Consider the following 21747-nt stretch of genomic DNA (forward strand, 5'->3'; position numbering starts at 1 on the left):
GAATAGGTAGTAAGAAGAGAAGACAATGATGGCTCCTGAGGCACCACTAGCAAGGACCCAAGCAGGAGAGGAGACAGAAGATGGTTGGATGTGGAAGCTGCACGATGTGCCACATCCTTGAGTGGGTATCTAATGGAAGCCCCTACGCAGGAAATGTTGCCTGATATAGCTCACGGCAGAGATGATCCAAAGATAAAGATAAGCAGCCGAAGACTAATGATAGAATTCAGATGGGGATCTGAAGATACAAAAACAGGAGAGAAGAGCAGAGGTTACAGACAACTCAATATTTGCTGACACCAGATCAACAAAAGAACCTGGAGGGAAAACTGCAAGAAGAGGAGGGTGATCCATGGTAGAATGTGACCACCAGACAAAGCAGAGGAAGAGATTGGCTAATATAGGTGAAAAAAAAAAATGAGTTACAGGTTTGGTGCATTGGAAAAAGAAGAGGAGGAACAGGCAGATGGGGGGGTAGGACAGGGGAGAAAAGAAGGAAAACCAGTCCCTACTGAAGAGACAATGGAGATGACTAGGGACCGATTCTAAGTAAAAATGAGGATAATCCTGGCCGCTGCTTCCCACCACTCCCATTGGCCGGGAACGGTGAAAAGCAGCCATTGGGAGCTACAAGGGGCCGTGCCAGCAGACTGTCAATGTAAACAAAATGTCTTGCGGCCCGCCAGTGGATTACCCTGATGGGCTGTGTGCCCAAGGTTGCTGACCCCTGATCTAACCTCAATAGTCAGACTTTGGAACAAAATTATGAAAGAAAGAATAATTAAATCCATAGAGAAAACAGAAGAAGGGATATAATTCAACATGGGTTTACCAAATTGTGCCAGATAATTTGATTTCCTTCTTTAAGCAAATAACTGACTTTAGTGAAGAGAATTGCAGTAGAACTAATATACAGACTTCAACATAATACCACATGGGAAATTATTGGTTAAATTAGGGAAGATGGGTATCAGTATAAGCACTGTAAAGTGAACAAGGAACTGGCTAAAGGGAAGAATGTAACAGGCTGTGTGAAGGTGAATTATCAGACTGGAGGGAGGTTACTAGTGGAGTTCCTCAAGGATCAGTCTTGGGACTAATCTTCTTTAATATTTTTATTAAATGACCTTAGCATATAAGTAGGAGTGTGCTAATTAAATCTGTTGATGATACAAAGTTGAGAGGCAATGTCAATACAGAGGAAAAACGATATTATACAGGAAGATCTGGATGACCTTAAGGACTGGAGTAACAGAAATGGGATGAAATTCAACAGTACAAAATGCGAAGTCATGCACATAGGGTCTCATAATAAGAATTTCTGCTACAAGCTGGGGGGTCATCAGTTGGAACAGAGGAAGAGAGAGAGCTGGGTGTATGGGTTAATCACAGGATGATTACAAGCCACTACTGTGCTGTGGCTGTGAAAAAAAGCAAATGCGATCTAGGATGTAACTGGTGAAACATTTCCAGTAGAGATACAGTGGCATTAATCCTATTGTAAAAGGCACTGTTAAGCCCTCAACTGGAATACTGTGTACAATTCTGGTCACTCGTGGTCAATTCCCAATAGGAGTTGGGGGTGGGAGGGAAGACAAACAACTTAATTAGCTTTGAGAGCTGGACAAATTTATGATTACATGATGGAGTTGCCCATGATATTAGGGGGCAGTTCTCAGCAGCCCTGGAGTTCTCCTTCCAGTTTATGTCTTATGTTCCTAACGCTCATCTTTCAGGGCTTCAGCCAATCACCTGCAGGGGTCAGGAAGGGATTTCCCTCCGTATGTATTCTGTGTGGGGTTTTCTTTGGTCTTCTTTCGCTGAAGCATCAGAAATAGCCACAGCTGGAGATGGGACCCAGGACGGGGTGGGCCAGTGATCTGAGGCGGCATCGAGCATTCACGCTCTCTCATACTTAGTTGGCTGGTGCTTGCTCAGAGGCTCAGGGTCTGACCGATCACCACATGTGTAGTCAGGAAACAATTCCCCCCCAACTCAGATTGGCTGATACCATTGGGGTTTTTCCATCTTCCTCTGGAGTGTGTGGGTGCAGCTCACTTGCTAGAATTATCTGCATATCTCTCTCAATCAATCCTCTGACACTGTTGGAGGCCTCAGGCATTGGTGAACCTTGGTCCCTCATATTTTCTGCCTGTGGCACATAATTGTTTAGTCTCCTGTGGATTGTAATATTTTGGTCTAATTTTGGTTATTGGTTTTAGAGTGCATGTGTTGGCAGCCTGTGATAGACAGGAGATCAGAACAGATGATGGTGGTCCCTTCTGGCCTTAAATTCGATGACTAATAAATTTAGTCAGTATTCAGGTACCACAGTCCACACCCCACAAAACCAGCAGCACAGCCTTCCTCAGGTCCAATTCAATGGATGTGGATAAAGCTGAGCTACAAAATTAAGTGGCCTACAGAGGCCAGCAATTTTTTTAATTATTCTCTGTTCTACTACTCTATAGTGTGTAGTGTGTAATATATAGTGTATAACTCTCTCTATATAAACTCTATAGTGTGTAATATAAAAATACACAGCAATTGTATCAAAATGTTTTATCACATTGAGAATTACACCTTGCTTCAAATCATTATATGGTATGCATATCTCCAATGTTGTGAAAAACTAAATTAATATGCCTGAGAAGTTGTTCACTTTGTGTAATTAGACTAGTTTGGATTAGGGCTGTCAATTAATCGCAGGTAACTCATGTAATTAACTAAAAAATAATCGCGATTAATAACAATTGTAATTGTACTGTTAAACAACAGAATACCAATTGAAATTTATTAAATATTTTTGGGTGTTTTTCTACATTTTTCAAATATATTGATTTCTATTACAACACAGAATACAAAGGGTACACTGCTCACTTTATATTATTTTATTACAAATGTTTACAATGTAAAAATGATAAAAAATAGTATTTTTCAATTCACCTCATACAAGTACTGTAGTGCATTCTCTTTCAAAGTGCAATTTACAAATGTAGATTTTTTTTTGTTACATAACTGCACTCAAAAACAAAACAATGTAAAATTTTAGAGCCTACAAGTCCACTCAGTCCTACTTCTTGTTCAGCCAATCACTAAGACAAACAACTTTGTTTACATTTACGGGAGAGAATGCTGCCCACTTCTTATTTACAATGTCACCTGAAAGTGAGAAGTGTTCACATGGCACTTTTGTAGCCAGCATTGCAAGGTATTTATGTGCCAGACATGCTAAAATTTGTATGCCCCTTCATGCTTCAGCCACCATTCCAGAGGACATGCTTCCATGCTGATGATACTCATTTAAAAAAAATAATGCATTAATTAAATTTGTGAGTGAACTCCTTGGGGTGAATTGTATGTTCCCTGCTCTGTTTTATCCACATTCTGCCATAAATTTCGTGTTATAGCAGTCTTGGATGACGACCCAGCACATGTTGTTTGTTTTAAGCACACTTTCACTGCAGATTTGACAAAATGCAAAGAAGTCACCAATGTGAAATTTCTAAAGATACAACACTCGACCTGGGGTTTAAGAATCTGAAGTGCCTTCCAAAATCAGAGGGCCGAGATGTGGAGCATGCTTTCAGAAGTCTAAAAAGACCAACACTGTGATGCGGAAACTACAGAACCCAAACCACCAAAAAAGAAAATCAACCGTCTGCTGGTGGCATCTGACTCAGATGATGAAAATGAACATGCATCGGTCCGGTCTGCTTTGGATCGTTATTGAGGAGAACCCATTTTCAGCATTTACACATGTCCTCTGGTGATTGAAGCATGAAGGGACATATGAATCTTTAGCACATCTGGCACGTAAATATCTTGTGACGCCGGCTACAACAGTACCATGCGAACGCCTGTTCTCACTTTCAAGTGACATTGTAAACAAGAAGCGGGCAGCAACCTCTGGCATGCGGCTCGCCAGGGTAAGCACTCTGGCGGGCCGAGCCAGTTTGTTTACCTGCTGTGTCGGCAGGTTTGGCCAATCGCGGCTCCCAGTGGCCACGATTCGCTGCTCCAGGCCAACGGGGGCTGCGGGAAGCGGTGCGGGTTAGGGATGTGCTGGCCGCAGCTTCCCGCCGTCCATTGGCCTGGGTGCTTACCCTGGCGAGCCGAATGCCAGAGGTTGCTGACCCCTGATGTAAAACTTTCAACAGGTAACCGACCCGTTTTACGTTGTTTTGTTTTTGAAAGCAAAATTTTTGTACACAATTCTGTATTTGTAAGTTCAACTTTCATGATAAAGAGATTGCACTATAGTACTTGTATGAGGTGTTTTTTACAGTGCAAATATTTGTAATAAAAAATAAATATAAAGTGAGCACTGTACACTTTGTTTTCTGTATTGTAATTTAAATCAATATATTTGAAAATGTAGAAAACATCCAAAAGAATTTAAATAAATGGTATTCTATTATTAACAGCATGATCAATCATTTGATTAATCAAGATTAATTTTTTTAATCACTTGACAGCCCTAGTTAAGATTATACACGTAACCTTACCTTTGTCATTTATTGACTTGACTGCTTAGTTGTGCAGCCTTAATATTCATGGTTTGTTTGTTTTTTTAAAGAAGTTAAGTTTCATTCAATGAATAAAGTTTTAAAATGAGTCATAACAGTTAAATTGAATCCAATTTTCACAACAGTAGTGAAGAGACCTTGCTCAATGAATCCATGCCAATTTTCACTTTTCTATCCAAAGTCCTTTTGGCTCTTCAGGCTCTTAAGAGGGAAAACACACACATACACACACACACACACACACACACACCCCTTCTCTCTCCCACCGCACCCCCCACCAAACTCTTTGTCCCGAAGAACAAGTGAATAATTTTTACTTAAACTTTCCAAGCCCAGGGAATCTGAGCTTGAAGAGTAAAAGTTAAGGAAAGTTATAAGCAACTGAAAACAAAGGATGCAAACTGAAATTCTTATATAATCCTCACCATTAGCAGTCACTGCCACTCTCATAACAGTAGTAACATTATAACCTCAGCAGACACAATCACTACACATGGTGAAGGACAGTTTGGCCACAACTTCTCCAACATAGCTCAATAGTAGGGTAGTTATACTACTAAAATACAGCTGGTTCACGGGAAGAGTATTTACCTACTACAAATCCATATTTTGCGGCCTGAAATAAGATGATCCTCTTGGACTTCAGTTTGAGTCAAGTTCATTTCTCCATTTGTAATAAATGTGAGCAGAAAGCCCAAGCAGAGAGACTGACCAAGTTTAAGAGATGAAATGGGAGAGAAACATTGGTCAAAAGTGCTACATTAGTTTTCTGGGTTAGCCAGAGTTCTAAACTGCTAAGATCAACAGAAGTAAGAAGCTTACACACAAGACAGTTTGAGATGCTCATAAGATAATATTGGTCAACAGCTCAACATTTTCACAGTGCTTTAGAAACAAAGAAATGTTTATTTGAATTCTTTTGGTGTGTCTGAACAGCTGTTAAATATGCAGTAAGATCTAATGCTATAAGCTAAGAAATGTATTTCTGTGACAGGAAAAGGAAAACAATGAATTAAATCAGTAGGGAGAAAGATTCTTTATAAGTGCTTAAGGATCATGAGGTTTGTTTCCAAACAATGACTGCATGGGAAACTATGGGCCTATTTGTAACGTTAGCTTTCAAAAGGGATTGATTCCTCTGTATAAAAAAGCAGGGCTAGCATGACAAGGATACTAAATGAAGCTAGCAAAGAAGTGTTTTGCTAGCTAAGTTCAGATAGTTGAACTTTGAAGTCTAGCAGTACAAATGTAAGTTGCATAGCAGCAGTCCACACAACACTTTGAGTAGTCACAAAACATACATTAGAACCATTATCAATTACACAAAAGAAGCCTAGAAAGTTATTTCAGTTACAGAAAATAAAGATACAAATTATGAGACTAGACAGAATGGGTCCAGGCACAACCATCTTGACACAGCTCAAAACTAAAAATAAATCATACATCTAAGCTTCAAATATTCAAAAAGCCCATAAAATCAGAAGCATTCAAGGTTTTAAAAGGTGAAATAGATATCCATGTCTTTAGTTTTATTATCTGCTCTTCAACTAAAAAAAAAAAAAGTGTACTTTTAGGAGATAACAGCTTCACAACATATAGGGTAGGTACAGCACCTGTGCTATTAAATATCTTTTATCCCAACATTTTCCTCGTTTTGATGTTCTGTTCAATAAAATTGCTATGTGGAAAAGCATTTCTCCAATAAGAGGGGTCAGTATACATTTTCCCTAATATTTATCATCTCTCTAATCCCTCTGCCTCCCAGAGAGGCTACCATTGATTTTCATCCTCACCCTGTATTGTCAGCAATAGTAGTGGAATGTCCATGTCAGAGTTGAGGTAAACAGTGCCTCATTTTAAACAGTCAGTCATGCACAAAGCAGCTGGCCAACCTCTCAAAGAGGGAAAGCAGTTACAAATGAAAGTCAAATTTTACAAATCCACAGTTTTTCTATACAGGGCTTACCTCAAATGCTAATCATTAGGCCATATGGCTTCACAAGTGGAACGGCGTCAAAATGTTCACTTCTCAAAACGGGATGGGCTTTGAGCTGTAGGCACTGCACCCTAGAGAAAACAAGAAGTATAGGTAAGACTATTGATGACTATACAGATTCAAGCAAGGGTCTCTACACCAGTAGTGGGCAACCTATGGTCTGTCAGGGTAATCCGCTGGTGGGCCACAAGAGAGTGCTAACATTGACTTCCACAGGAACGGCTGCCCACAGCTCTCAGTGGATTATCCTGACAGGCCGCAGGTTGCCCACCACTGCTCTACACTATTATTGGCGGGTTGAATCTGAGGAGAAATCCTCAATTTAACCTGGCTCTGATGATGAATAAATTCCAACACCAGAAAGCACCATTGTGATCATCTAATCTAATCACTTGCATAACACAGGCCATAGAACTTCCCCAAATAATTCCTATAGCATATCTTTTAAAATCAAAGTTAGATGTTTTTCTAAAATTATCAACGATGGAGAATCTACCCCAACTCATAGTAAACTGTTTCAATGGTTAATTACTCTCACTGTTAAAAATCTGTGCCGTATTTCCTATATGAATTTGGATAGCTTCAACTTGCAGCCATTAGATTCTGTTACAGCTTTCTCTGTTAGATTGAAGAGCCCATTATTAAATATTTGTTCCCCATGTCGATACTTATAGACTAATCAAGCCATCCCGTAAGCTTCCCTTTGCTAAACTACATGGATCGAGCGCATTCAATCTACAACTATAACTAAGGCATGTTTTCTAGTCCTCTTGTGGCTCTTCTCTGAACCCTCTCCAATTTTTCAACGTTCTACTTGAATTGTGGACACCAGAACTGGACACGATATTCAAGAAGCCGTCACATCAGTACCAAATAGAGGTAAAATAGCCTCTACTCCTACTCAGGATGCCCCTGTTTATTCATCCAAGGATCGCATTAGCCCTTAGCTCCCAATGTGACACTGTAGCCAAGTTCAGCTAATTATCTACAACAACCCCTAAATCTTTTTCGGAGTCATTGCTTTCCAGTGTAGAGTCCCCCATCCTGTAATTATGGATTATGTTCTTTGTCCCCAGAATGTATACATTTAGACATATTAAAAGTGCATATTGTTTGCTTGCACCCAGTTTACCAAGTGAACCAGATCGCTCTGTATCAGCAACCTGTCCTCTTCATTATTTACCATTCCCCTAATTTGGGTATCATCAGCAATCTGTCAGTGATGATTTTGTGTTTTGTTCCAGGTATTGATAAAAATGTTAAATAATGTAAGGCCAAGAACAGACCCCTGCAGTACCGTATAGAGCATATGTTTCTCTAATGATGATTGACTGTTTATAATTACATTTTGACACCTATCAATCCATTTAACATGTGCTATGTTAATTTTATGTTTGCAGTGTTGTTGTAGTCGTGTTGGTCCCATGATAGGAGAGAGAAAAAAGTTCATCTCTTTCCCCAAAAGAAGTTGGCCCCATACAAGATATTATCTCACCCATCTTGTCTGACTCACGTTACACTTTATATTATTCTAGTTTTTTAATCAAAATATCCTGTCGTAACAAGTAAAATACCTTCCAGCAGTTTAAGCGTACGACGTCAGTGCTATCACATTTATCAACTAAACTTGTAATCTCATAAAAATCTATCTATCTATATAAAGTTAGATCCTGTCAAACTATTTTATATATACCCATATTGATTGCCATTAATCATATTACCCTCCTTTAATTCTTTACTAATCAAGACAGGTCCATTATCTTGCTGACGACTGATGTCAGATTGACAGGCCTATAATTACCCAGGTCATCCCATTTATCCTTTTTAAACACTGGCAAATTAGTTTTCTTCCAGTCGTCTGGAACTTCACAGTGTTCCAACAGTTATTGAAAGATCAACATTAACGGTCCAGAAAGCTTCTCAGCCAGCAATTTTAAAACTATCGGATGCAAGTTCTCCGGACCTGCTGATTTAAAAATGTCTATCTTTAGTAGCATGCAGTGTAGTTGTAGCCATGTTGGTCTCAGGATATTAGAAAGACAAGGTGGGTGAGATAATATGTTTTATTGGACCAACTTCTGTTGGTGAGAGAGACAAGCTTTCGAAGCACAGAAGAGCTGTGTTTGGCTCAAAAGCTCATCTCTCTCACAACAGAAGTTGGTCCAATAAAGGATATTCCCCCCATCCACCTTGTCTCCCTAATATCTTTAGTAGCTGCTTTTTAACATCCTCCTGAGATATTGATGGAATGGAAAGTGTGTTATGAGACTACATCATCTGTTTTTTCCCATTGCAGAAGTGTTCAATAAATATTTTTGTGTTTTCTGCATCATTATTGATAATTCTACCATCTCCAGCTGAAATGAACCAATACTGTTATCAGGATTCTTTTTGTTCCTAATATACTTTAACCCCTTATTGTCCTTAACAATGTTGGCCATAAATTTCTCTTTGTGTCCCTTTGCTTCCCTTCCCAATTTTCTACAATTCCTAGCTTCTAATTTATATTCCCCTTTCTTCCATTTATTTTTATAATTATTTTATAGCTGCCTTCGCTCGCCTTCTAAATCAATGAGTCTTTTTAACCAATACAGCCTTCTTCCTTGATTGTGAGGGGACTTTTTGGGCATCTAGTAATTATTATTCACATTTTCTGATTACATTCTTCCTCACAGCTGATGTGGCTTGTAACTGTTTTCAGTTTTGTGCAATTGGCTCCTTTAAAGCCCCAAGTAGTATATTTTACTGATTTGGACTTCATTCAGTTTGCACATTACAAAGGTGATCAAGTTATGATCATTTCTACCCAAGATACCATTAATTTTAGTTCTGTGATCAGTTCCTTTTTATCAGTCAAGACGAGGTCTAATATAGAATTCTCCAGTGTTGATTGAGTTAGAAAATTGTCATCTATAATGTTTAGAAATTCCAAGGACGTTTTAGTACTGGCAGCATGAAACGGCCAGCATATGTCACTCAAATTGAAGTCCCCTGTGATCATGCAGCTTCCCCCTCAGCCAAACATGGAATTGTGGAAGTGCTGTTATCTTTAAATTTTACCCAAGAAAGGTAAGAAATACCCTAAACACACATGAAGAAAAGTATGATCAAGTGTTAAAGTCTGACCTGCTTCCTTCTTTTTCAAATTTCCATTACTAAAATGTGACACTTGTGTACAAGTTCATTAAAAAAATATTTTCCCAGTACATTTATCTGTAACTAACTATCATTACTTTACTTATGATCCAAAAAAACAAGGCTTTGGTTCACTAGATTTACCAGTTGAAACAGCTCTTGTTCTAACCTGGCAGGTGGAACAATATACTTGGCAATGTTTGGCACAATTCTCTTCCACATTCTATTCCTATCTTCAAACCTCTGCCTTATAAGCGAGCAGATTTACCTTCACCACCACCAAACATTACTTAAGGTACAGTAGTCACTCCAGAGTTACTGGAGAATGAACTAGGTTTACTATGTCCAATCATGTTGGAGGCTTCCCTAATGGAGCAATTTATAAGTCAGGAGCAAGTTTTCTTATGTGCTCGTTAGACTGAGCCCAGATGTACGGATTGACGTAGAATGCTAGAAAATTGCTATAAACAGAATCCCAAATGGGACCTCATTAATGTTTTGAATAGCACTGAATAGCCGGTCAGATGCTACACCCAAGGCTCCACTTTGTAACTTACAAAGCATTGTAAAAACAATGGACGGACTGTACCCCTCATGCAAATCTCTGCAGAATGGAGATACGGCTGATGCCCAGCAAAATGCCATGGCTCTAGTGGAATAGGCTTTTTACAAACCTGCCTCTCTTAGAAGGCTCAAACACAAGAGGTAATCCAAATTACAGGATCATGTCTGACGCCTTGGGATCGGAATAAAGGTAGGGGGAGGGAAGCAAACTTCTCAAATTCATTAGAGCAGAATTTGCTCTTGCTGCATTTTTAGAAAGTAGGGGATGGCTGAAAGACAAGCAGACATTCCACTTCACATGGAATAAGGAAGTAACTTTAGGAATGAGAACGAGGGGGCTGAGCTGATCACAAGTCTGTGGGGAGAAAGGGAAACCTACAGGAAGAAGTTATCTCCCTCCATTTTTGTGGGCAAAGTGTTCGGCACTTGGAAATCTACTTTCCAAGAATCTGACAATCCACTTTGGCTAGATATTCATATGGCAGGACAGTGAGATATTTTGCAGAGTTTTAATTAAAAGTCCAAGAAAGTGTGGCCTTTTAAACTACAGGCTCAATCCCAGATCCTGTTACTGGAGAACACTAAGTACCTAGAAGAAATCCTACTTAATCCTTTCTATAAACATTCCGGTTTCTCCAATAGATTTTAGATGGAAAAATTGGATTTCCACAGTGTTCAAGGCTGGACATTATCTATTTTCTCAGTTCCAGTTGGGCTACTTGCAAGAAGTTTTGAAGTAGGGGAAAAGCTAGTGAGACAGATGCAGCATCTAGTGAAAGCTACTAACTAAAACCACAACAAGCTTTAACTTTAAAGTCTTTTGATTGTGTGGAGGAGCTGGCAGTCTTCCCAGCACTGGACCAAGCACCTGACAGAACTGAGGACTGTCCTAGTTGAACATGTCTGTATCTCAGCAAACTTGCTTGCGTTCAGAATGTCTGCCAGATGGTCTGCTTTTTGATCACTGCCTCTTAACCAGGTTTGCCTTTATTTACTTCCTAAACTCTGGGTGCCAAGTTGCCTATTTCTTAAATTAAACAAAGTAAGACTCGTTGATTAGCAAGGTACTTCAGGCTCATTTATATACACCCAACCACTGATGCAGCTCTTTGTTATTAGGACTGCCATGGGATACAATGAAATTCAATAACAGAACTAATTCTAAGAAGAAAAAAAAAGTGTCTTGTTAAAGAGGCAATTGCCCCTGTACAGCTGCTGATAGGAGACCAAAGACATTTGTGCAGTGATGCACTGCTAATTACCTATTGCCTAGTCCAGCTCTTTCAAGGATAAGCCTTATTACATTCTGAAAATACTATAAAACCAAGTCATGGATTTCCTGACTTATTGGAACAACAACTGTTGTGGCTAGCAGATTACTGCTCTGCTTCCACAGCCACTGCTAAACACATTTTGGGGAGAAGAGAAAAGTTGAGCACAAGGAACAATATCTAGACAAGAGGTCAGTCCTATCTAAACTGGTGTTTCCCTTGCTACTGGCCAGAGATTTAAACAAACACACGCTTCCATTCTTTTTAAAAATGGAATCCAGCAATACCTAAAATCAAACAATTCCTTTAAAAAACCCAAATCACGGAATGTCTAGAAATGAACAGGAAAAGGATCTAGCCTGTTACCAATGTTACATATAGTTAGTTCATCGCTCACTTTCACCCACACAATTTACATTGCCCACTTACATTTATTTTTCCATATTCTCAGGCAAAATTATGTACTGGAATCAAAACAAGACACTAGAAAAGGAAATGCAACCTTAAAAGTGCCTGCTTCCCCTCCCCCCGTCCCACCGTTGTTTAGTCTCAAGTATTTCGACATGAATTTTCCCTCTGCCCTTTTTTAAGGTACAGGGCATCAAGACTGGGGTTCTCTTCACCCTGGCCCCCAAAACAGTAAGCAAGAGAAGCTTAAGCTCAGAAGAAAATAAACCAAAATCAAATCCTTAACTGACAGTTTCTTAAACAGCATATTATCCCTCCATCTCCTGGTCCCTCCTTGCTTTTTGACCCTACGGCTCAGCTACGCAGGTACCGCCTCCTTTTCTATCCTTAAGAATCGTCCTCTTTACATTCAACTAGTCTATTTTTATTTTCCAGCTTTAATAGTCCTAATAAACCTACTCCCCCTCTACCTTTGTATGAGCATTACAAGCTATTCTTTTTTTTAAGTACATCTTTGTAATGCTCTTTCCTTCTCCCCCTCCAAAAAAAATTACACTTTACATACACGCACAAAAGCGCTTTTCAGCCAGGCCAAATCCACAAGTTCAGAGATGAGCCAAAAATATAAACATTTTCAAAAGGTGAGCTTCAAATGAAATTTAACTTTAAACCCCATTTTCTGATTTTTAGCAAATTACCCAAAGCCTATCCTGAGATCAGATGCAGCATGTGAAGCTTCATGAAAGTCAGTTTCTTTTAGGAGGGGGAGGAATAAATTGAAGAGACAGGACTTAGTGTGAAGCTTGCTTCAACCATACCTATTGCTATCAACACTCCATAATTGTACCAACTTACTTGGCTACTCTTTCTGCTGCAGGACATGCTAGATGCTCTTTGCCCATCAGTGCCAGTGAAAGAAAGCTGGAGCCTATGTAATGGAATTCTTTCTTTAAAACTTCAAAATCCAGCCTCTGAAAGGCCTCTACAATTTGAGGGAGTGTTGTTTCTTTAGCTGGTTGTCTAGGTGGCTTTCCGTACATTCTTAAAGGCATTTGACACTAACAAGAGAATTTTGGCAAGAACTTGTAGTAAGTATATTGGTGATGAGCATGAGGCCTAAAAGAGAATACTGAAAGAGACTGCCTCTCCCAGGAAACGTTTGATGGTTGGTGGAAATCTGAATACATAAAGCTGAAACAGAGGTCTACAGTCACTAAAATAGTCTCGACTTTGGCTGCAATTATTGCCTGTACTACCCCCATATTTAATCTATTACAATTTTCTTTACTACGACGCTTGGAGTCCAGAACTAGAGACTCTCAAATTTTTAGAAGTTAGAAAAACGGGTTGAGAAACTATAGAGTATCATTCAGATACTGGCTTTTATATTTTGATAGGATGCTGTATTTCATACCAGTAAAGCAGTGTTTAGATCTTTACAGCAGAGTAATGATTTAGGCAAGGAGGAAGATCCAAATATCCTTGGACACTTGCAATTACCCATTCACGCTGTTTTCTAGTTTGTAAGTATTTCAACCTGGCCCCAAATAGAAAATAGTGTTTAAGACATTCATCAGAACTGAAGTTCAGGCCTAGAGTAAAATCAAAGCTTCTGCTTCCCTGTTTGCCTGGATCATATAATCATTATTTGTATTGCATTAATGCCTAGAATCAGGCCCCAACCATGATCAGAGAATCATTGCATTAAGCACCATGCATACAATGAAGAGACAGTCCCTGTCCCAGAATGTTGACAAAAGTGCATCACAGCTACCTTGTGGCAGTCTGTCCCATTCTTTAGCCATTGTGACTATCTACTACAATATGTTTAAGAACAGCGGTTCTCTAAGTTATCTGATCAATGATGGGTACAACTACTTTATGTATTTCAGAAACAAAGTTGTCCTATGCTGGATTAATTCAGACAGCTGTTCTGAATAGCTAGAGTTTTTTTAAGGCTGTATTTTATTTGAAGAGAATGTCCAAAGATGCCTCAGAAATAAGAGACTGATGGAATCTTGGATTTTTGTATTATTAAAAAAAAAAAGAAAAAAAAAAACCCATCTTTTCTGGAACCTTCATAGTTTTACTAACATTCCTTCAAATTACAAAATTTCCCTCAAGGCATACATGTATGCATGTACATACGAGGAGTTTTTACTGAGCTTAAATTACCTTACATTAAGGTAGCATCTCTTTTCCTGTCAATAAGTTCTACATAAACCCTCTAAGAAGGGGCTAAAATTATCTTGGTACATCAAGTTTGAGCAAGAAAGTTTTAGGGACAGAAACCACTTTCAGAAAGATGCTTTATAAATATTTGCTTTATACATATATGCTTTATACAATTTGACCTTCTTTGGAGCATTAGGAGTATGGCAGGAACAGGCATAGGAAACTTTTCTGCTAATATTTTTGTGACTTATATTATGCGTCATTTATTTAGGATGGATTTTCCTCTATAGTGAGAGGTCATCTGTGCAAACATCTGACTAAAATTCTACCTTTGTCCAATGTTGGCCCATGGGTGCCAACGCTTGACTTATTTGCCAGTTTTAAACAGCAAGCATCAACTGAAACTGAAGCCAAAATGGGTTCAAATTTTGTGTTTGGAGAACCATGTGGTTTATTAGTTACCACAAGTACTTCTTTCTCAGCAGTGCATGAGGGAGGTGCCACTACCCCAGCTACCAAGTGCGGCAGTTGTTACTCTGTGCAGTACATCAGGTGTCCTTGTCACACACAGGGAAGAGGACCCCATTAGGAAGGAAAGTTAAGCTGACTGAACACGGTGTGCATGTGCCCTGTAGCAGTAATAGCTATTGTAAGGCTACAAAGCCTCAATTAGCATATTTAACATTTATGAGCATAAGCAGCAGAATGGTGACTAGGAGTCAGTAAAACAGTCATGTGAGCAAGAGTGATGCCAAAAGCCCACGAACACCGGCTGATTAGAATATATACTTGAGTGGCAAACCAACTGCCCAGGTTTTAACATGTATGATAAGCTGAAACACAGACTTAATTAAAAGATCATGGAAATTTGCTTATAACATATTCCTTTAATATCAGGTTGCAGGTAGTGGTGGGCGGGAAACTGGTTAGTCCTGTGACTATTTTAACTGACATTTGTGTTTTTTAAAAACCATCCCTGAAAAGACTACAAATGCCTTTACTCATCATTGTCTGCCCATAACCAGAAGTATGGTTCGTGCTAATGCATATATTTTCCTTGAAACCAAAGGAATTAAAAGCTAAGGAAAGAACACAATTCCAAGCTATGCCTGCTGCGACAGATACAGCCTGCTCACAGGCAGCAGTACAGTGAGTAAACTTAGAGATAATAGAGAAACTCGTCAGAAGAAAAGGATAGACTTCCAGATATTTAAAGAGAAAGTCCAACTTAGGATGCTAAGTGTTTTAGCTTACATAGTGTTTGGCTGAACGTTAGACACTTTCTTTAGCAAATAAATTTAAAAGCTTTATTTTTAGAAGAAAGTTAAACCCACCTACCATTATATCAATCCCCCTCGCAATCTTAAAGTGACATTGGTTATAGCAGTCTCCTTCAGTTAAATTTTTTCAGTATTGCCTCCCATAATGCTATTATGGACTGTCAATCTGTCATAGCCCTTTGGCCAACAATTTTTTCACACATTCTTTGCTGTTTCCCCCTCCCCATTAGTTTAGAGACTGATTTTCTATGAAGACCTGAGGAGACTGGCTAGATAGAATGACAGTGACTGTATCATGACAGAAGTATGCATGACAACACCTCCCTCTCTGCCCATTGATCTTTTTTTTTAAAATTAAAGTTATCACTTATATGCTCAGGGAATTGTGAGTGCTATACTAAAAATAGAGGTGCATATGTAATTCCTTCCACTGTGCCAAGATTAGGTTTATATAGCACATTGGGTAAGGATGATTCCTGTAAATAGCACAGTGTATAGGATATTGGACCAAAAAAATCATGTCACTGCAACACAAAATGAATGTTTGAGATGCATGCTGGAGAAGCTGTCTATGTATTAAAAACAGCAGAGTGTTAGGACAGAATAGCGTGTTCAATTTCTTCTGCTACTTGCCAAGTACCTCCCCTTAATTAGGAAACATTAAAAGCAGAAAGCTCAAATACGAGCGTTAGCCAAGAAAGTTATAAGACACATTATTTGAAGTTTTTTTCCATAGTGCTGGAGTATAGCTTCTCATAGAATCTTGTTTCAGGATCTGATGGAATAGGATTCTGAGAGAAACTTTACACTACCTCGTAGAAGTTCCCATCACACACTGACCTCTAGTGTAGTAAATAAAACTTAAGACATCAGGAATTGTTTCAAAGCTTTATGAAACATTTAGTAAGTTATTTCCACCATGATCTGCCTTTCAGACAATAAAAAGAGACTGAGGTCAGATGGATCTTATAGGATTACTCACATTTTAAAAAATCCGGAGAGAAAAAATATCAAAATAAACTATAAGATTTGGAATGCTTTAATGATTTAAACTGCTGCTGTGTTTATATAATGCTCTCCACATCAAAGCCACACTGGGCTACTTTGAACCCCAGCTTCATTTATTTATTTTTAACTCCTACAGATTCTGTGAAGTACAGCAGGCTTAATGAACTTTGTAAAACAGTCAAATAAAATCACCAAAAGCCAGATTGGGATGGCTCAAACACCACTGAGTCCAGTAATTTCACAATGGATTCTACAAAATAAAAATAAACAAGTCAGGGTTTTGCCTCGTAGCAGCTTCTGCATGCTCCAAAAGCATTAGTTGAGTTAAATGCACATGTTACACAAGAAATTTGGAACACAAGAAATTTTCGTTAGGAATGAGGGGCCCACCTAGGATATCACCCCACTTCCTTCAAACTTGAAGGGAGACAAGGCTCCATGGAGAAGCATTCCATGCCCACACGTGTCAGTAAGGGTGCTGTGACTCTTCTTAGGGACTGATGCAGATCTATTTTTGAGGTTGCCAGGAAATTTGTTTTGAAGCTGTTTTTGAACCCAAGACTGAATTTTTTAAATTAGTATTTAGTTTGAAGATACAAACCTGCTTTGTAATGCTTCAGAAGGAGTGCCCGACGCTCACTGGGCACAATGGAATCTGGATTTTGTCCTGTGAGGCTGGTTTTGTTTTAAATACATTTTACTTTTCAGTAGAGATCCTTTATCGTAGTAGTAACAAGTTGAAAACAAGTCCAACAGGATGGTCTTAAGATTCAATGGCTGTGCTGAATCCATGATTATTCACCTTCATATTTCTTTTGTGGGTGTTCCATAAGACACTGGCCCTAAGATTACAGATACTAAGGGCATAGCTACACTAGAGAGTTTGCAGCGATGCCGCTGTAAGCTGTCTAATGTAGCCGCTCGAAGCCGACAGGAGAGAGCTCTCCCATCCGCTTAACTACTTCAGCCCCCACAAGCAGCAGAAGCTATGTTGGCGAGAGAAGCTCTCCAACGGATAATAGTGCTGTCCACACCAGCGCTTATGTTGGTGTAATTTATGTTGCTCAGAGGAGCAACATTAAATTATGCCAATATAAACTGTAGTGCAGACATAGACTGAATCCCATAAGACATACTGGTTTCTATCTTTGATTTGGTTCTCAGCCCTCCCTTTAAAATAGGGAAGTTATTCAAGAACTGCTTCTGAATCGAGTGACCTTTTCAAAAGTTTTTAAGTGTTCAGATTTCCTTGCTCACTTCCTCTGGAATTCATGGACACGCACAGCTATGGTTGTGCCAAGTGCTTTGTCTACTCTGGACAGTAGAAGCACTTATAAACTCAACTATCACTTCCCAAGCAGTTATTTAACTTTTAGTCAAAATTCCTAAGTTATTCCCCCATTCTTACCCCAAAAAGCTGTGCAATTTTAATGTTGTGCACCTGTTTTCAGTTAAGATTAACAAAAGAATGCTAAATTGTCAACAAGCAATTCTAAATTCACTCAAACAGAGAACCTTAACTGCCAAAAAAAAGCCATTGCAGTTTCTCAGTAGAGTAGAACCTCAGAGTTACGAACTGACCAGTCAACCACTCACCTCATTTGGAACTGGAAGTACACAATCAGGCAGCAGGAGAGATACACAAAAAAAGGCAAACAGAACAGTGCGGTGTTAAACATAAACTACTAAAAAAATTAAGGTAAAGCAGCATTTTCCTTCTGCATAGTAAAGTTTCAAAGCTGTATGAAGCCAATGTTCACTTGTAAATTTTTTAAACCACCACCATAACTCTGTTTTGTTCAGTTACAAACAACCTCCATTCCCGAGGTGTTTGTAACTCTGAGATTCTACTGTAGTCAGAAAAAAATATTTCAAGATTCCAAAAGATAGTCATTAACAGGGACTTTTTTAATTAAATAAATACCTGGGCAAAATTCAACATGCTCTCAGTTTCAAGCAGTCTAGTTCACACTGACTATAGATGGTCTAGAACAGTGGTGGGCTGGGAATGGCAAACTGCGGCCACACTGGGAGCTGCGGGCAGCCGTACCTGTGGACGGTCAATGTAAACGAACTGTCTCGCAGCCTGCCAATGGATTACCCTGACAGGCCACGTGCAGCCCGCAGCTTGCCCACCACTGGTCTAGAAGTATAGGTCCTCTAATGATGGGTGCCCAGTGTTAGACATGTAAAACCTGCCCTTCCAGTGGCACTGAGCACAGGTAAGTCAAACTCAGCAGGTGCTCAGTTCTTTTGAAAAAAAAAAAAAATGTAGTCAAGTGTCTAAAATTGGGCACCCAAAATTAGAGGTTACTTCTAAAATTCTATGCCCAAAAGGAGATAGTTGGAAGACAAAAATCTGGTCATTGCTGAAGAATATGGGCGCAGTATTAAATTATTTATAGCTTATGCCAGATACACGAATTCCCATAGGGGCCTAAAACCAAAACCCAGAATCTGAGCAGTCCCAAACCAGACCTCAAATATAATTGATTTTGCAGGACTCTGCATTTTGATCAAAGCTGGCTGCCTGCTTTACTGCATCACAAAAGCAGGCAGTGTTCTACAGACACACAAGTGTGAAAAAAGTCCATCCCTCCTGCTCCTCCTCACCAAATAACCTATAGTCCGGGAGAAAGAGTACTGAGCTGGAAGCCAGAACACCAAATTCAAATCTCACTTCTACCAATTGTTATTTCTTTCCATGTGCTTTACAGCCCTTCATTAATAACTAAGCCTCACACTCCAATTGTAGTATGTAGTCAAGTATTACCACCCCAGTTTTACAAAACATAATGCAGGTTGCACAAGGTTACTTCAGGCAGAGTTGTAAATAGAATCCAGGTGTCTAATATGGCAGACTCAGGTCTTATCCACACAACCACATTTCATTCCTGATTTGAGTGTGTGCCAAATATATGTCCTTTGATTATCCTATGGATAACCCAGGAGTGGGCAAACTTTTTGGCCTGAGGGCCACATCGGGGTTCCGAAACTGTATGGAGGGCCAGATTTAATGTATTAAATTGCTCCCTGTAGGAATGTGCTAGTTATGGTGTACTACTTATGGCTGCCATTCCTGGTGCTCTGAGCGGCATGGTAAGGGGGCAAGGAGTGGGGGAGTTGGATAAGGGGCAGGGGGTTCCAGGGGACAGGGGGCGTTGGATAGGGGGTGGAGTTGCAGGGGGCAGTTAGGGGTGGGGATCCTGGGAGGGGGCGGTCAGGGAACAAGGAGCAGGGGGGTTGGATTGGTCTGGGGCTCTGAGGGGGGCAGTCAGGGGTGGGAAGGGATGGATAGGGAGTGGGGGCCAGGCTGTTTGGGGAGGCATAGCCTTCCCTATCTGGGGTGTAATTTATTAAATTGCTCCCCGTAGGAATGTGCTACTTACGGTGTACTACTTATGGCTGCCAGTCCTGGTGGTACAGGTAGCATATTCCTAGGGGGAGCAATTTAATACACTACACCCAGCGGCTCTTGCAGCTGTGCTGCCCAGGAGGAGCTCGCAGCCCCACCACCCAGAGCGCTGGCAGCACAGCGAGCTGAGGCTGCGGGGGAGTGGGGACAGCCTTCCCAGCTGGGAGCTCAAGGGCCGGGCAGGACAGTCCCGCGGGCTGTAGTTTGCCCACTTCTGGGATAACCAGTACTCAACCCACAGTTAGGGATACAACTTAGGGGTCCTGATTGCTAATATTCTACTTTTGTTTAGCAAACAGTTACGCAACCTACTGACAGTGTTTATCAAGGATATCTCTGGGGCTCCACACAGCTGATAGGAACTGTTCCTATAGCTCAAGTGGTTTAGGTCTATGCAGGTATTTGAACGCCCAAGGCGTTCATATTTTGCTGATGATCCTTGTAGGAGATGCTTATAGTTGCATGCAACAGAATTTGCATTTCCATTTTTTAAAAGTGGTATATTTAATTCACAGGGAGAAAACATTCTTTGGATGCATTATATAAATATATATTTATTTTCCATCACTAATGATCCAACCAGCAGACCAAATTTGGTGATGAATCCTGGTCACGTGCCACCTGAGGCACGTTGCACATACACTAAGAAGAATGATGATATAACGTGAAGCAAAAACCAGGTGTTCCACATTGCAGTCATTTATTACATATTTATTGTTGGTATCAGACTTACAGGTTCGAAGGGTGAGAGGTATATTCCAAACTTTGTAACTAAGGTCGAGTCTCTAATTACAACTTAACCTGAAAAACCTGCTATGTAAGAATCCACACAATAATGCGTTTGTTTCCAGAAGACTTATGATTTGTGTAAACACAAAGATTTTGATGCTATTTTAGAAAAAAAGCTAGACAAAGAATAGAACAAAAGAACTCATTATTAGACATTTCAAAAAGTTAAGAGTGCAAAAATATTCTAAGAGTTAGCTTGAAAATTTATGACAGACTTTTTGAACAACAATGGTCTACAATTTATTCTAGTTAAAAATTGGACTAACATATGTCTACCCTTCAAAAAAAGCATATTACCTAGAACATTTCTAGTCTTCTCTGAAATGTTCAGTTTTTTATTTTAAAAGATAAAAAGACATTTTTCCTGTGCAATTGGAAAAGCAGATAATTGAGGTAGGTCAACCATGCTTACTGCCAGCATACAAACATTAAGAAAATGGACATGGGAATATTAGACACAAGTTGCCCAATTTATCCCCCTTTCCCCCCTCACCACTACCTCCCCCCCTAGGATGAATGCAACAATCAAAAAAATTAAAAAAAAAAAAAATCATAAACAGGGCATGTAGAATACACCAGTTTTTCCTCTAAGCTTTGAGCTCAAAGCCTTAGGCTAAATATGATTTTAGCCACAACAAACATGGCTCAAAATACATTGTGTATTTTGTTAGTGACTAATCATGTAATCCCAGTGCAGGATTTCTAAGCAGGATTTCATATTTTGCCACTGATAGCATGATTACACTGTAAAATATACAATGTGAGTTGTCAGTAAATAGAATATATTGACCCAGTTTAATTTAATCAGTCTTCCAGTTCCATATAAGGGATTTGGTACAGACACAAGAGTCTGTCCTATCAGCTACCTTGCTTAAAAAGTAGTGGTCCTTAACATAAACGGGACCATCACTGATTAGGTCACTGTCTGTATGCACTGTAATCCAATAAACAAGATTCCTACAGGAGTGTCAGAAGTTAATTGTGTATTCTTGGTCAGAAGTACACAGTTAACTTGTGAAACACTGAATTAAATTCAGTCTTATATGGAGGTCCTCAAACCAGCTTGGCATACTTGATTATTAGGCCTGGTCTATATCAGGTCTAGATCAGTTGAACTACAGTCAGAGGACCAACGTTCCCTGGAGAGACTATTATTGATAGGACAAGAGTGAAACAG

The 21747-nt window shown here is 39.6% G+C and overlaps 1 protein-coding gene across 1 annotated transcript in view; it reads right to left on the reverse strand.

Moving 5' to 3' along the window:
* Positions 1-21747, reverse strand: part of SVIL (supervillin) — a 204768-nt gene that overhangs the window by 139389 nt on the left and 43632 nt on the right. The window contains exon 3 of the mRNA XM_034760157.1: positions 6496-6596. The gene's annotated coding sequence lies outside the window, so the exon portion shown is untranslated. The remainder of the gene's footprint in view (positions 1-6495; positions 6597-21747) is intronic.

The sequence above is a fragment of the Trachemys scripta genome, chromosome 2 (genome assembly GCF_013100865.1).
Source record: "Trachemys scripta elegans isolate TJP31775 chromosome 2, CAS_Tse_1.0, whole genome shotgun sequence".
Taxonomy (NCBI): Eukaryota; Metazoa; Chordata; order Testudines; family Emydidae; genus Trachemys; species Trachemys scripta.